Source organism: Passer domesticus, chromosome 12 (assembly GCF_036417665.1).
Source record: "Passer domesticus isolate bPasDom1 chromosome 12, bPasDom1.hap1, whole genome shotgun sequence".
Classification (NCBI taxonomy): domain Eukaryota; kingdom Metazoa; phylum Chordata; class Aves; order Passeriformes; family Passeridae; genus Passer; species Passer domesticus.
The window spans coordinates 10,812,807-10,828,944 of NC_087485.1; the positions used below are offsets into that span (position 1 = coordinate 10,812,807).

General features: G+C 36.2%; 1 protein-coding gene and 1 long non-coding RNA gene across 8 annotated transcripts in view; one reads left to right on the forward strand and one right to left on the reverse strand.

The window, feature by feature from the left end:
* The window catches only part of TOX3 (TOX high mobility group box family member 3), a 244,161-nt gene that overhangs the window by 104,243 nt on the left and 123,780 nt on the right, over window positions 1-16,138 (forward strand). For all 6 annotated transcript variants that reach the window (XM_064386349.1, XM_064386347.1, XM_064386348.1 and 3 more), the window contains one exon: window positions 1,817-1,889. The gene's annotated coding sequence lies outside the window, so the exon portion shown is untranslated. The remainder of the gene's footprint in view (window positions 1-1,816; window positions 1,890-16,138) is intronic.
* LOC135279191 (uncharacterized) overlaps window positions 1-16,138 on the reverse strand; it is an 84,690-nt gene that overhangs the window by 49,162 nt on the left and 19,390 nt on the right. For both annotated transcript variants that reach the window (XR_010346489.1, XR_010346490.1), the window contains one exon: window positions 9,523-9,699. This is a non-coding gene — a long non-coding RNA (uncharacterized LOC135279191). The remainder of the gene's footprint in view (window positions 1-9,522; window positions 9,700-16,138) is intronic.

Below are 16,138 nucleotides of genomic sequence, written 5' to 3' on the forward strand. Positions count from 1 at the left end.
AGCAGTAATTTTGACCAAAGAAAATTAGAAATCTGGTATAATTTGACAAAATATATTTCTGATGGACTTTTCCGTAAAAGTTATCACTGTGTTGGGGAAACCTTCATGCACATGATGAAATGGCTCCTCACAGCAGCCCTGGACAGTTATACCATTTTACAGCTAGGAATCTAAAACTTTAAAATAGCATTATTTCAAGACTGATACTTTTATGGACAGTAAAATTAGAGCCTTCTGTGAACTGCTTTTTTCCTAATACTTGACCTTGTGTGGTATTTGAGCAGTCCAGAGCCTTGGTCTTACAGACCTGGCTCAGAGTGAGCTGCTGCTGGGTTGTGGAGGAGAATGCAGTCACCAGCATCCTCTGGGGAACTGCTCTAAACCTACCTGGATATTTGGATAGCAACAGCCCTGTCTGGCAGCAGCAGGACAGCAGAGTTCTGAGTTCCTCTCTGTCCCTTCAACACTTGCATATTAGTCTCCATGGTTATCAAAGTCCTTGTAACTTGTAACATGTGACTGTTAAAACCTTCACACCTGATCTGTGCCCCCCACCTATGTGCCAGATTTCAGAGGTACAGTATGTAGTGCTTATTATCACTTGGCTGTGTTAGCTCTAAAATCCTTGTGGAACTGACAGCATTAGACTACTAAAAAATGGTTTTTTATATGTACAGTTATTTTTGCATTAGTTTCAGAAAAGAAGATATCAGTAAAAAAGCTTTAGAAATGTTTTGTGTTATAGGTCAAAAAGTGTTTTTTCATTTGCATAGGACGTTGAGTAATAGTGCAAAGTAATAACACCAGCGAGAGTGCAGAGATTCTCACATATGCAAGGGAGAGTTTAGATTTATGTTTGATATGGCAGAGTGGAGAATAAGTTTCGGGAATGATACCAAAAGGGCAAACAGAACTTAAGGAGCTATGCCTGATTGTAATTTGGGGAAAAGTACTGATACCAATCAACTTTAACGTGGTTGCTCACAACATCATTAGTTTTAGATTTGATATATTTTTCTGTAAGTTGTCTTTTTACATAATTAGTGTGAAAGGGGAAAGTATAGTTTTTAGTTGCATGGATAGTTTATAACAGTAGAAAAGGCAAAAAGAAAGAGTATCAGTCCTAATGGTCACATGCCAAAACATAAGTGCTCCAATGTTACAATAAATTCAAGCATTCAAAAATCTTTTATATTTTAGAAAAATGAGATGAACATTGCAACATCACCAGTTAAGGTGATCCTCTGTATGTAAGTCCATATTTCCTTATTTTGATTAGGAACAGATCACTGAAAACCATACAAGTATGCAAATATATGCAGCCATTAATACTTGTAGATAAGCATACTGTTAAATTGACTCAGTATGGCTGTAAGCCTGCTCTTTACAAATACAGAGGTATGTAATAGATTTTGTCACTTTGAATGGCTTATTACTGTATATAGACACTTGCTCTTTTTGGATGGCACTGCCATAAATGACATAATGAAAAAAATTAAACTTGTGGTGACCCACTTTAATATCTCATCTTAGGCTTTCTCCCAAGCACTGGAGTTTCTGTGGAAAGGGTGATATCTGTGTATGAATCCATGGGTCCACATTCACACACACTCATTTAGTTTTTTAGTTTTGACAAGTTTGGTGGCTGGTTAGGCTCTTCCTGAATATCAATTTATACCTTCATAAATTGTAAGAAAGAATGAAAAATGCTGTATGGCTTTATGTTAATGTGTCTGTGTTGCAACAAAGACCGATTAGAGATTTTTTTTGCAGAATCTTTTTCATTTTTCACTTCTACTTTTTCCTGAACTTGCAGACATGTAGGCAGGAGGTACCTGGAGCGAGTGCTTGGTGCTGATGAGCATTGCTACAGTCCCATTAGTTTTATGGTGAGTCAGGAGACCTATTTTCTTCATACCACTCTTAGTGAGGGATACTGCTGCATTGGGAAAATTCTCCTTTCCTGTATACTTCATATAAATGTCTTGCCTATTGTGTACTGAATTAGGACATGGCTTTCATTTTAAATGCCTGGCTTCCTGGACTATAGTTTACAAAAGATGAACTTTATTGTTCCTGAGGTTTTTTAAGATTCACAAATTCCACACTGTGAAGGTGAGGAGTAATGTCACCTACAGACTGACTACCCCCGTGCACCTCAAGGGACAAAAGTAATGAACAATTTTTTGTTGAACACCCTGTTATTAGAAAGGACCACAAACAAAAGCAAGGGTGAAGCTGGAATAGTGTTCCAAGGCACATGTACTGGATTGGTTTAAACACAGAACAGTTGGCTGCAATTGGAAACCAGCATTATCACAGCAATTAGCCTTGGGCATAATCTTCCCTCTCCTATCTCCTGTTTAGATCATATATCAGCACCAGTAGTTCATGTTGTACTTGTAAGTAATGCATGTCGAGTCTATTCCACTGTTCCATTTTTCCATTATAATGCCTGTTTGACACCCTATTTAAAATGCATTTCATTTTACACAAAATAATTATTCAACTATTAATTGTGCACTCAACTTTCCTTCAGTGCTCTTTGTTATCTGATTATGTTGAATACTATTCTGTATATTACTGACTTCCAATTCTGTTACATACTAAACAGAGCCATTAGGAATCCTGTTTATAATGGTGCCATTAAAAATGATGTGCTGTCAAGAGTATCTTATAATGACAGTAGGGAATGTGTGTTTTCAAAGATATTTAATGACTATATGGTTTTAAACTGCAATGGAATATTTTTAATGGGCTCCAATACAATAAATCAATCATATATTTCTTGACTTAGTTACATTACAGTCATGATAGCTCTGTTTTATGTAAAACTACACAGTTCACTCTGGAATATTTTTTCCCCTCTCCCAGCCTTTGACCTTTGTTTAGGTTTTTATTTTAGATAAGTATTTATCTAAAAGAATATTTTCTGGGTGATGTTTGTTCCACTAGATTTGTACCATGATTAAATAGCTGCAATACAAACCACTTTTAATATATAATTTTAATTCTAAGTACAAGACAGCACTAGAAAATGTACAAGATCTTTGAAAGGAGAACTTTGCCAATAGTCATTAGGACTTGAGATGATTCCCAGCCCACCAGGAGTGCTGTGCTGTCCTGGAACACAGAACAAGAGGGAATCTACACCTTGCTGCATCCAGGAGAGAAACAGTGACTGCAGAGCACAGTCTGGGGTAGGGAAAACCTAAGTGGGTGTATAACTGTGGAATTTAAAAGCAGGGAAGAAGAGTAAATATCCCAGACTGCTCTTCCATCCCTGAGATACTCCTGGAGGCTTCCTGAGTTAAGTGATTACTTCTGATATTTGCATCATGAGACAGAGAACAGAACCATCCAAACCCATAGGACCATCTTTGGTCCTCTGGGTTTGGATGGTTTATTTCTGTATTTTCTTGATAGTCTTCTGACACACAACCCATTTGTTTGGGTTTTGTGTGCAGAGAACTTAAGGCTTAATGAAAATTATCTCATGATGCATTATGTCTCTGCTGCCTTTACTGCTCCCTGAGAAAAAAATGCAAGTGGTATTTTTCTTTTTCTGTTTTATTTTTTAGCAAGTGAGTTGCAGAAGTGTTCACTTCTTTATAGGCATGTACATGGATATTTTTTGTGAAAATATCTTTGCACTTGGCAACTACAAATTAATTCTCATATGGTGTGTACAGGATCAGTGCCTTTCACTAGAGCTAAACTAATGTGTAGTTACACCAACTTGTGAACAGTAGATCTTGGACCAGGATGCTGATTCTAATCTTGTTTCAGTCACACTGTATAATTTTCTGTGTCCTGGTGAGAAAGAAACAGCTTTTAGAGCCATGAACTCTTTATTAATTTTCCTGTAGCCTTTTTTTAAAAGAAAATTGTGCATTTGGAGCGCCTCAGAAGTGAAGCTGATTTTTTGTGCTTTTAGCTCTATACATTTTTGAGGTGTGCCAGATTAGGCTGTGATAAATATCACAGAGACTAACTGAAATAATTATTGAGTATTTTTAGTAGGACAATCCAGTGAGAAGAGAAAATTGGTTGAGATTTGCTGACAAGAGCAAGATTTGGCCATATGGCCTAAAAAGCAAGATTAAAAAAAAAGAAATATGTACATATTCTCTATTTAATTAAATAAGAGCAAACAAATGCTACTTGAATTAAGTTTTTCTATTTTTTTATTTTCACCTTAATTGAAGGATACCAAGTCTCCATTTTAATTGAAGATGATTTTAGATCATAAACCTCTATTTTTACTTTATAGTAATTTATCATACTGCCAACTAATTTAAATCTTAAGAGAATTAGGGGGAAAAAAAGAATATTTTTCTAGGTCACTGTTTTAAGACTAGTAAAGATTCATTGGAAATTTAGAAGGAAGTTCATAAAAGGAGATACATCTCTTTACAGCCCTTCTTTCTGTCCACAGCTTCTGAGGCTTGCTGCATTCACCAGTCTTGTGTTGAGTAGACTTGTGTCCTTTATCTTGGAGGTTTTTATATCACTGCTTCTCCCAGAAAAAATATTTTGTATAATTGTTCTCAAACTCTCATTTGGAGTGAAGTTCATCAGAAGTGTATTAATACATAATTCATTTTTGTCTCAACCTGAGTTAGGAATGAATATGTAAATTAATGTTCTGCACCAGCCAAGAGGGTAAGAACCTTTTAAATGGGATCAGTTTGTATGAACAGCTGCAGGTGTTTCTCACTTCATTGTCATGTGTTTTTCTCTCTTACAGGATAAGACACAGGTTGTTGACTGGAGTATAATCTATTTCATTGCAGAAGTTGTGTTATGATTATACATGTCCCAGAAAAGCTCTGTAGTTAATGACAGTCATGCACTTTGACCCATATGATTTTTTTCTGGAACAGTTAAAAAAAAAATCTAATTACAAAACTGCATTAAATATCATGCAAAATAATGGATTAGAATCCAAATTAACATTAGGCTATTAGACTAAACCTACTAATGCAGTGGTTGAACCTTGCAAAATGATTTTAACAGAGCTTTGACTGCCTCTATCATGGATCTTTTACATTAAATTTACCTTAAACACATTATCAGAGCAAAGTAATAATCCTGTGACATAATTCTGATTAATAATGTGAAGTATTGCACAATGAACTCAGAGTGAAAGTTCATTCTTTTTGTTCTGATTATCATTATAAGAGACACATCAGGTTTGTATATTTATTTACCTACAACTATGATCCAGACTGCAAATGCACAAATTTTCATTGGTGTTAAAAAAAAAAACAAAAACAAACCAACAACCCCAAATATTATAGAATATTCCTATACTTAAAATATTTTATTACATTTCTCAGTTCTTTCCATCACATTGTATTCAGAACACCCCCTTGTTTTATTCCTTGTGCATTTTCAACACTAACAGGAGCCACCCACATGAAAGGTCAGATTTTCAAAGGAGCTCAACACCTGAAAGCTTCCCTAAATGAGCCTTGAAAAGGATTTTCACACCAATGACAAAAATGTGGCAGACCATTTTTCCATACAACCTTTCATCTCAGATACACAAAATACTCCTTTATGAGTGGAGCATTGCTCATTAGTCTCATGGTAGGAACAATGGACTAATGTTTTTCAGTGTTCTAGGTTATTTTGGAGATTTATATTCTTTGATAATAATCAATGAATATTGAAAATTAACCTAGCTTTCTGCAATTGTAACTAAAAGCCATCACAGTGCAGGATTTGTAAAAAATCTTGCAGCCTAATGGATTTAAAAATGTTAGGAAACACTGAGCTGCATAACAATTGTATGGTAACTGGGTGCCTCCTAATGAGATACATAAACAGACAGCAAATGTTGCAGGAAACCCTCTGCTGAAAGGAGAGTTCATAAATTGCAGCCCTGTGGGGATTGAGATGACTCCCTGCAACTCAGATACAATCACCTAGAGACAGATTTATGGCTGAGAACACTTGTTTGATAGCAGATACCGAAGGCTCTGGAAGATAAAGCATGGCTGAGGTTGTCTGTACTGCAGATGTACATTGGGAAGCTGAGAGCCCACTCCTGTGTGAGGGACTCCTCTAAGGGATGACAGGACAAATCTGTGAGATTTTAGCAGACTCCATCCAAAGCCCATCCCAGATGGCTGGAATTCTGCCTATGTACAAAGCAAGCTTCAGGCTGGGACACATGGTGGGCAGAAATGTAGGGTGAGGTATTAGAGGATGAAGGAATTATTGTCTTAGATGTAAATGCCTAAATTTTATTTTAGTCTTGTCCAGATCTGGGCCTGAAACACTGAGATTAAATAGGTCACATACATATCCAATATATGTATCACCAGAGGGCAGTGCTAAACTGGGAACTAAAATTTTATTTTGATGTGTAATTCATGCATATGGGAAAAAGCTGCTTTTGTTCTGCTTCAAATATTACTATTTAAAAACATATTGAAACTAGTATGTGATGATTTAGGAGCAATGAGAAGCATCATGATTTTAATTGGTGCAAGGAAAAGAATGGTAAAACACTGCTTGTTGGAGTTCAGAAAAGAGATTTTGCTTTGAATTTCTCAGACCCTAAAATAGATTTTGTTAGTTCTTCTTCTTAAGAACATTGTAAGATTCAAGTTATTTGACATATCCTGTGCTTAGGCTCTTCAGAACCCCAGTTCTCTCTTTCAGATGGTGGGAAAAGGCATACTCTGTCCTGTGCTGCTCATCCAGGGAAATAAGTCTTGCCTCAGGAGCTGTGGCCTGTGTCACGTACAGAGACATGGCACACAAAGAGTTACTGCAATTTGCATAAAAATGCCAGTAAAGTGCAAACGCTGTTTCATTAATATGAATGAAGTTCACAGGATATTTACAAATTACACAAAGCCCCCCATTTAAAAATATATATATTTGATGCAAGTCACACATGGTGTGGATGTGAGGCAGTTTCTGATACTGGCATAACATGGGGTGACAATAAGTAAATAATAATGGCTGTCTTCATCTTCACTGAGGCAGCAACTTGGATTGGGCACTGACAGTAACAGATGTAGCTGTGGATATTAGTTGAAATGAACTCCAGTGTAGTATATCACAGTAATAGGCTTTGTCAATATGAAGCATGCTGGAAAAGCAGAGACTTAAATCTGCATGAGGAAGTGGAAAAAGGGTCAGATTGAAAAGGATGTGTCTTCAAACAGCCTGGCTTCTGCCTTTCCAGGGAGTGTGATGCTCTGTACACAGGGAATAATGAGAGCATGAAACATTAGAAGTATTTTATTAATGAAACCCTGGTTTCTTATTAGTCTGTGATAATGAGAAGCATACTGTGTCTATGGAAATAGGAATCAAAACTGTGATCTACTATACAGTAAAATCATATAAAATTATATTGGGCATTAAGATTTCCTCATAATAGAACATGCAAAAGTAAATCTAGAGAGGCTTATGTATGAAGAATGATTCTTATCTTTCTTTTGCACTTGTGAGTCACCCATATGACAGTGTCTTTTATCATGAGCTGAGTGAAATATAAAATCTTTTTCAGGATATTATGCATTAATCATTAATTTTTATGTTATTAAAACCACAGTATCACAGCTAAGTTGGAAAATGAACTACATCAACTTCACTTAAAGCTTAAAGGCATTTATTTTAAAATACTGGAATCTAATTCAAGAATGCAGTGCTCTGGTATCATTGCTATTTGGCTTCACAGAAATGAGCTCATCTTTTCATGAGGAATTACATTCCTAACCAATCCCACAGATTGAGACAATATCATGAGTACTGGGCCGTTTTTTACACTTTAATCACTACCATAAAACTGAATATCAAACTGTAATTTTATAACTATTCAGATTGTTTACTTAAATGATGTGAAGAATGAGAATTTGGAGAGTTGGGTGGTCTGTGTTTTATTTTAATAAGAGGTAAAGCTATATTTTTCTATGGATTAAGTCCAACACAGAGAGAACTGTCAGTGTGAAAACAATAGAATTTATCTCCACTGATGTAGCTTGACATATGAACAAGAGCCTGAATTGTTGCCATGGCAATAAATGTGTAGGACTTATGCATGCATTTTCTGCTATAGGATTTTGATTAATGGCATTGACTAAATAGTCTGAAGTAGAAGAAACACTGCAGCAGGCCTGAGAATAGAGATGGCCTGGAATGGGTTTGCACACCCTACTGTACACTTTTACTGGTAAAATAAACTGGTTGCAATTGGAGTTGTCAAGTCTCCAGTAAAATATGAATTGAGGATTTAGCACTTACATTTAGTGTGAGAACTCGAAAAGACAGTCTCTTGAAAAATGAACTGTTAGAACACTTCTATTTTCATATATGGTATTTCTTCTTTTGGGATGAATGGTTTGAATGATAAAAATAGTCTTTTTCCAGCTTTACTGGCTGTGGGCTCAATACTGGTCTTGATGCAGGAGACGATAAAGTATCTAACTTTGATTCATTCATTAAGGTATTGAAGCTCTGGGAGAGGAAAGGGTCAGTGTCCTACTGAGCCAAGGGCTTCATTTGGTGTAGGGAAAAGTGGTTTTCTGGGACTGGAGCAAGATGCAGAACACCTTGTGAGAGGTGGTTTTATTAAGGGAATGTCAGAACATACCAGAAAGGCCCCTAAATAATACAGCCTTTGAATTCAAGTCAATCTGATTGAAAATAATAAACCTACAGCTCGGCCTGAGTTTGTCTGGCTGTGTATACTTGGCTATAGTGCATTTGCAATTCTAAATGTATTTATTGTGAAAGAAATGTAAGGCCCTAACTAGTGTTTTACAAGCTGTACTTGCACTAATTTTTCAGTGAATTCTGGAGCACGTATGACAACTGATTGATTTTATGTGTATGAGTGATTTAAGAAGAAGTTAGAGAAACAATTCCAAACAATCCAAAAAATTCTTTAAAAGTGCCAAAAATACTTCTCATGTAGAATATGAAGATGCTTCTTCTGATTTTAAATATATTTTATTTCCCATATCTATTCATTATAAGAGCTATTTGTGTTTAATCAAGGGTTCAGCTTTCCTCCAGCTCATATTCTATTCCTAATCAACCCTGTCAAGGAATCAGACTGCTGAATTTGTGATGTAGCTATCATTTCTATGGTAATAGGATGGTTGATGAGCACAGTGTTATTGCCTCATGGTAGGATGAGGAAAAAGAAAAGACTGGACTGTGTGGGAGGCAGTTAACAGGGACACAAGTGGCTGTAGTTGGAGGAAACAGAAGCACAGGAAATGATGGGCAATTAAAAGTATTTTCAGGAAAGGATTCCCTTCCAATTTGCCTCAATTTGAAGCTTTCTCTTATTTTATAAGCTCACCAATACCTAAAGAATTGTATCAGAAATACTAATTAATAAGCATATTTCAGTGCTTTTGCCATCATACTTTGTTGTGGTATCTTGACTTATGCTTCTGTAACTGCTTATTGAAAACTTTTAAGGCAAGAAGATATTAAATGTGTTAGAGTTTTAAAACCTAACACAATTAAAAACCTGATCCTGTTTACCTGATCCTCATGCTCCCAGTCTCTTACTGGCACCATCTACTTTACTTTGGCACATCCATTCCTCCAGTGGGACAAGGCAATGGTGATGGAATCCATTCCTTCTGGTCCAGACACTTTCTTGGGCTTCTGAAAGGGGGAAGTGATGGAGCCTCAGGTTGATTTTCATGCATTCCAAACCTGGAAGCAGAGGGGGAAAAAGCTTTAATGTGAGACCACCATATTTGTCCCTGGAGCTCTCAAATGAATAATGCTGCTCTTTTTGGCTCCCATGCCATCTGCTACTGAGTAGTACATCACAGGTCTGCCTTCTTTTCCACACCTCTTCCAAAGCAAGGAAGAAGGAAAGGCATGTAAAAACAACCCAGGGAGCTTATTTTAAGGATAAGAATGTTTAATTTCATTGGCTTGTGCTTTTGGAAGTGTTTTTAGGATGTCTAGTCCATTACTGTGTAACTCCTCTGTTTCTGGCACCTTTCATGACTTTTAAAGTTCCATCTCAGGTCCAGGTCTTGCTTCCATGTAACCTTCCTCTGCTCGAGGTGTCCTTCAGCAGTGCTGTTCTCAGCGCAGGAACAGCACATCCATGGAAAAAGAAGGATTCCAACCAAAATAACTGTGTCTGGTATATTAGCTATGGTATGAACCAGCCACAGGGAATACAAAGCCACACAGCTGGTGCAGATGTTCATACTGAAAACCTAACCAGGAAAGGTCCAGAAGACACTGCTTTACTTTGATCTGGTCATGAATCAAGTCAGTCTTACATGAGGAAACTCACTGAAATCCATTTGAACTTAGGTAAAAAGCAAAAGTCAAAATAGCTGTTCTGTAATCACTCATAACTCGTTAGCAGTGGAAGGATTCTTCATGGGGCTTATCAGTATCTCAGTATATGTAAAGGGTCTTGCACAGAATAGCCTTAAAATAATTTTCTCATTCATCTCCATTGGGCTTTCAAAAGGGAGCTCTAATTCAAGCTCACTGTAGGGCAGAGGGGACTGGCTGTCGAGACTGGAGATATCACAGCACATTCATGGCTTTGACAGGTTATCACCTTAATAAGAGGACTGTCAGAGACCTTCCAGCTCTCAAGCAAGAAGAAAGACCAGGCCAATTATCTCGATTCAGCCACAAAAATAATGGACTTGAATGAGATTCCAAAGCCTGCTAATGGACCCTGGAAGTGACTGAGAAGCTGAGGAGCTGGTGAAGCACTGTCAGTGCACATTGGCTTTTGCACTGGACAGCAAGAAGTACTCTGATCAACACTGGTTCTCAAATTAACATCCTCTCCATATTGTATAGATTATCTCAATTTTTGTGACCTCTGCTGCTAGATGAGAAGCAGTAGACAATCAAATGACAATAGGAAAAAACCCCAAACACCATGAGAGTGAAGTTAAACAAAGAATCTCTTCAGAGGCTGTACTGAAGTTGCATTACAAATTTACACAGTTTTAAATCTATCTGAATAATTTTAGAAGCAACCTTGCTAATCCAATGTAGGAGGATAGAACCAGGTTCTTGGTAATGCCAAGCAATAAAAAAAGGAGCAACAGGCACAAACTGTTGCACAGGGAGTTCCACTTGATTTTGAGGAAGAACTTGACTGTGCAGTGGCCAAGCACTGGAACAGGTTGTCCAGAGAGGGTGTGGAGTCTCCTTCTCTGGAGATAATCCATAACAGTTCTATTTCATGTGCTCCACACTACCTAAAATTCTTAGCTGTGAGGTCCATATCTCTCAAAAACCTATATACAGAATAGGGAGTTAAGCCTCATATCAAACAAATCACTCACTGGCAAATTCAATATCCTAAATCTTTGATGAAATTTGATTTAGGTAACGACCTGCATATTAATAAACAAAAAATTTTTGATTCAACTGTTTGGCAATTGTTTATATATGTCTATATGAATACACTGCTTGGTGGGTAGAAACAGGAAAATTATTAAAGAACAATGAAGAGTAAACTAGGGATTATTTTAATGAAATTTATCCTTTGATGCTAATTTTCTGTTTGTATAATCAAGAAAACAAGATGAGAAAATGGAAATGTGTGATATCCACTAGTGCACAGGATTATTTTTTCTTTTTTTTTTTTTAATCAGTAAAATAGGTTGCTGCTAGTCTGTCAATTTTCCTGGGAGAGAGCTTCCTGTGGAAGTATTTCTTTTCTGAAGCTAAGAAAATACATGCTGGAAAATTACCTTGTTTATCTCTACTGATGATGTCTGCCTAGTGAAAATGTTTTTAATTGCCCTTGCCTTCCAGAGAAGCAGTTCTTATCATATCACATTATCATGTAATCTTCCAGGGCCTATAATGTGACATATGGGTTTATTAGTGGATAACATCTGAAGTGACACAGTTTTAACTAAACATAGATCTAGTCAAGATGCCTGCAACCTTTAGGATCAACAGAGATGATCAGTTTGAGAACTAATGATTCCTATTTTTAAAATGTACACAGCTATCCTCAGCAGTTATTCACACTTTGGGGTGGTCTTTTATCCCATGAAATTAAATAAAATTATAAATAATTATAAATTACTATAGTAATCACATATAGTGTAAATTTTATACTGCAATGGGTTTTAATAATAGATTTTTCTATTTAAGGAAGTACCTTTGATCCAAACAAAAGAGTCCGCCTTAAAAAAAAGAGAAAAGAAAAAAAAAAAAGCTGTTTCATTTTATATTGGAAAAATACAATGTGACATCTGGAGAATAAATTGTTCAGTCAGCCAGAAATACGCCTTGTAAAAATTGCTTAGGTTTCTGTAACAAGATTATTTACTGCGACTGTTCACCTATAATACAGCACACTTCTGAAATGGACCTTTTATGAAACACATCAAGCACTGTGGAAATGTATTCAGTGCATTAATCTACAACACTACACACTTTACAACACTTTTAGAACAGATTTTGAAACTCAGATCATCTAATGAGACAGAAAGTTTTGTCTTTATATTCATTCCAGTCACGTTTTACACTAAGCCCTCTGGGTATTTAACATAATGCAATAGGTTTTTTAGAAAATACAGACAAACAAAATGTATTACTTTTCAGATGACTAGTGATCTCGGACTGTTCTCTGTGCATATTTCCCCTGCCTGTACATAAAGCACACACCATGCCTATCTTTTGCTCTAGAGTTTTATAAATATTTGAGCACTTCAAAATATGTCAGTTTCTAATCATAGTTTTGTGTAATTAATAGCAACATCTTGATTATGGTCATACTAAAGGCAAAGAAAGGGCCTGACACAGAGAGGGTGGCATTCATTTGCTTTGGCTCTAGGTGTCTCAAGTGAAGGAACATGGAAAAATGGAAGCAATAAAAAGGATGCATTTGTGCCTCGTTTTAGGCCCTAAATATGCAAGGAGCTGCACGTGTTCAGTAAAAAGGTGATTTCTAGGTCTGAATAAAGTCATAAGTAAAGATTGGATGAAAATTCATTCAGGAAATATCCAGATGTAGCGATGAAAAAATAAATTTTACTAGTGATACATGCGAATAGCTAATATCTAAATCCCAAACAAAATGCCAGTAATCTAACACCTGTTTTTTTCCCCTGTAAGATAGGTTACTGTGAAATTGCAAGAATGTAGGAGGGGAGTAATTTCTTGACATGCAATTCAGAAATTACTGCATTCAAATTGTGAGATAGATACTGAGACAGTCAGCAGCAGGAAACAGTGGTCACAAAAGCAGGAATATTTCAGTTTCTAAACACAGGAGGCAGTCTGTAACTGCTGTCTTGCCTGAAAGTATGAAGAGTATTCTGTTGACTGGTAAAAACATTGCATAAATCACATGTTGGAATGCTTGACTCAGACATTGGCGCTGCCATACTTTGGCAAGTCAGGTTGTCCTAAACCAATGTGTTTGGTTTTTTTTTCTCCAGAAGTCCATTATAAAAATGAAATCAAGATCATAAAATTCCTTAACTGTCAATTGTCATTAAAGATGTAGGTGGTAAAAGAAACCAGCTGAAGAATATGAATGCAGCATAAAAGCAAAAAGTATATAAAAATCCACTTATTTTTTAGTTTAGATTCCCCTCTGTTTCAGCAGCATGGTTTATAGCAGTGTCTCAGCACAGGTAAACTGCAGGTTTACCTTCAGGTTTTGGGATAAGCATTCAAGCCTACCCACATTTCCTGTCAGTTCAAGTTGCTCATTATGAATAGAAGTCCAAAATGCCCACCAATTTTATAACATAGGATATTAACTTGGAAATTGCTGCTCTGGATTGCAATTGCTTTCAGTGCTTTATACCAAGATATTACATTTCCTTTGTTGCAAGATAATGGTACCATATGGAGAAGGCTAAAATTCACTGACTGGAGGAAATGACCAGTCCTTGAATTCTTGGTTTCTGTCTCTGCCTCAGAGATTGATCTGAGAACTTTAGTTTTATCTTGGTAGTGTGATATCTATCTTCATTATGGATTATTTGGTATTTTGCATCTATAAACCGCTGAATTAGTGGTTTTGCTTTTACTTATATTAAAATAAACCTTTATTAAGAAAAATAAGTAATGGGGTAATTGAGAGATATTTTCTGCCAGAAGTTGCTACCTGTCATCTTGCTTCAAAGGTGTTCCTTCTGTGTCTTGCCACTTAAAATGAAATCATTCCAAGATTGTGAAGTATTTTTCTTCAGTAGCCTTCTGATGTTGTCATTTTTGTATCTTCAGATGTGCAATTTTTGCAGTGCAGTGTTTCCTGCAGATTTCATTCTTCACAGAATGATTAATGTAATTTACTGAAAGCAGTGTCTACTGTATGTTTACTTCTTCAGCCAGAAGTAAACCAGAATATGCATGTATCAGAAGCTATACTGTTTCCCATAATTACCTCTGGTTTTTTTTGTTCTTAAAAATGTCATAATTCATCTCAAATGCTGTTACGATGTTCCTTTCATTTTCCACCTTTATTTTCCTTGATTGCTTTTAAACTCCACTCCGTTTTGCAGTTTGATGCTTTATTTGTCTTATTTTTTTAGCTGTGATTTTGTTTTCATTTCATGTCCTTGATTTTACCACATAAACAATGACTTTGAGTTTATTGTTAGCAGAGATATATATGGAGAACTTAGGCTGACATACTTCAGGCAATTATGAATGGAAATGAAAGGCATATTATGTATCACATAGTGGTTATCTGAACAGACTAAATAACAAAGAAGTACATGATATAAAGTAAAGCAGTTGTTTAACTCAATACCTGCATTTATTGTCAAGTAGCAAACATAGCTGAGTCAATCAGGGAGAGGAGTGACACCTCTTCAGCTTAACTTTCCAGATAAAATTTCCGCAAGGACTGTTGTGTTCCTCTACTTTTATGCCCCAATTGATTGGTGCTGTTGCTTAGTGTAACTCTGAGAATTGTGTGAATAAACTGAGAAACTCCTTGGTATAGGAGCTAAAACAATGTAAAATATTATTCTCCTATTATTTAGAGTTCCTCCAATTTAAAATTTGGTCTTTTCATTGATATGGAAATCTGACTTATAAAACATCTGACAAGAGCTCCACCCTGTCTCAGCCCTGATCCTCTATGTCTGTGGTATGTTGAAGGATAAAAAGCCAACATCAAGAAAATAGCAACTATTCCTAAATGGTGGCAGAGGGAGCTAGACAAGGCCTTTGCCTCTCACCAATGCAGATAGTTTTGTGCTGCTTCTCAGGCTCCAGAAAATCAGATGTTTAAACTTATGATCAGCAAACTAAATATGAAATACTGTAGCACTGAGCAGAGAGAAAACAGGGAGATAAGTTGGGCTCCAGATATTACTGAGGTTCTGCTGGATGACTGAATTAAAACTAAAGCAGATACTGAATGTCTGTGTATATCACAACAAGAAATAGAACTCAAAGGAAAGTTAAGCTAACTTTTTTTTGTCATGAAAACTGACAAAGCTCCTTTTATGAAAATACCACCAAAAAAACTGTTTTCCTCTGCACATTCTACAGATGGAGTGCAGGAATATGAATTTTCTTGTGGATTCATGGTTGTAGCATTAGACAGACTTTAAAACTTCCAGAGATTTTTCTTGTTCAGTTATGATCCTGCACTGAAGTGATAATATTATTCTTTCTGTGCTCAGTAATCCTTGGTCAGCTACTTGGGCTTACAGTATCATTAACTTTTTCATACCAAATCCCAGTATTAAAGTAAAAATCTACAGTAAAAGGATGTGAAATAAATAAGCTTCTGCTCTGTAAAATACATATAAAATACATACAGTAAGCTACTACTATGATAGTAGTTATATAATAAAGTATACTCTAAATCCCTACATAGCAAAATAAAGACTACAGAAATGGAAAAATTCAAGTATAATACTTAGAATACAAAAATATGTATATTCTAGTACTAAAATTACTATTGGTTCATAATAGCCATTCCTTAAGCCTGCACAACTGCTATCCATAGAAATTGCAGAAAACCAGCCCCAGTTCTGGAGAAATTTGGTGTTTGGCTGCGGTAGCAGTGTGAAATGTTTAAGTGCTTCAGAGCCTCTCTGCATTTCATGACCCCACCCTGCCCTCTTCCGTAGATTCTTAAATCATTCCAGTAGCAGGTGTCAAGGGAAGAGGC